This window comes from Meleagris gallopavo, chromosome 13 (assembly GCF_000146605.3).
Source record: "Meleagris gallopavo isolate NT-WF06-2002-E0010 breed Aviagen turkey brand Nicholas breeding stock chromosome 13, Turkey_5.1, whole genome shotgun sequence".
Classification (NCBI taxonomy): domain Eukaryota; kingdom Metazoa; phylum Chordata; class Aves; order Galliformes; family Phasianidae; genus Meleagris; species Meleagris gallopavo.
Genome location: NC_015023.2, coordinates 18,955,450 through 18,956,606, shown reverse-complemented (window position 1 = coordinate 18,956,606; position 1,157 = coordinate 18,955,450).

The following is a 1,157-nucleotide window of genomic DNA, read 5'->3' as shown; positions in this document are numbered from 1 at the left end:
TCTCTCAGAAGTTTTCTTGAACGGGGTGCAAAAAGTGGTTGAAAGCAGAGGGGGAAGGGAGAAATCTCTCTTCTGTACATGCACGCACACACATGCACACACGATGGAGACACTGGTTAGCAACATAAACAAAAGGTGGGTGGTAACCCCCGAGCTTTTTTTTTTTGTGACAGCCAGTGGTGGCAGTGATGAATTTGTGAAGTTATCTAATTTTCCACTGTTTTAATTAGAGGCCTGGGCTATGAGACCTAACAGCTGGGTTCTTTGTACTGCTTTCTGTTGCCTGACAGAGAAAAATTTCTACGGCATCTTCAGCCAAGCTTTCAGTCTGACCTGAGCAAATGAAACTTCTGGGACTCATAAACTGTGGTTTCTGGGCAGATTGCTTTTTGAACTGCTCCTTAGCTATCCTAACATGCAAAGAACACAAAGGCTTACCAAGCAAACTCCCTTTGTACTTTAAAGCTGATGGCGATGCTCATTAAAGAGGAAGGAGGAGAGAGCAGGAGAGGAGGGAGGAACCCTCCCTGGCATATTAGAGGACTTATCAAGTGTAAAGTTTCTTCTGATCAGACATGGAGCTGAGGCCAGTTGCAATTTTGGAGCCCTCGGAAGACAATGGCTTTGCTTGCAAAGTATGATTGGTGGTGCAGCTTAATTTACAGCTTGGCTCCTGCCAAGTGACTTTTAAAGCTTTACATTAAGGCTGCATGTGCATCACAGTTCATCACCCCTTTTTCTCAAGGCACGCACTGTAACCGCTTTCTTTCACTGCAACCCAGAAGGAAAAAAATGTCAAGAGGAATTTTTAGACCTGAATTCAGCGAAGTCTTAAGTCCTTGCTTAAATCCCATTGGAGTCAAAGGAATTAAGCGAGGCTTTGACTTAAAGCACGTACTTAATTGCTTTGCTGAATCAGAGCCCATGTTCTGATTCCTTCCTCAGGAGTACATCATCCACACAGAAATATGTTCTCAACCTATAAAGGGCCAACGTTCCCTTTTTTCCCCACCTGCACAGCTGTGACTAACTTCCTTGGGGCTGTTCTTCCCCTGGAGTTAAGGGGCACAGTGATGATAATTGTACTCTCGAGCCAGAGTGATTCCAATAAACCCATCATCTGATTCACAAGAAACTTCATAAAAACAGCTTTTTTT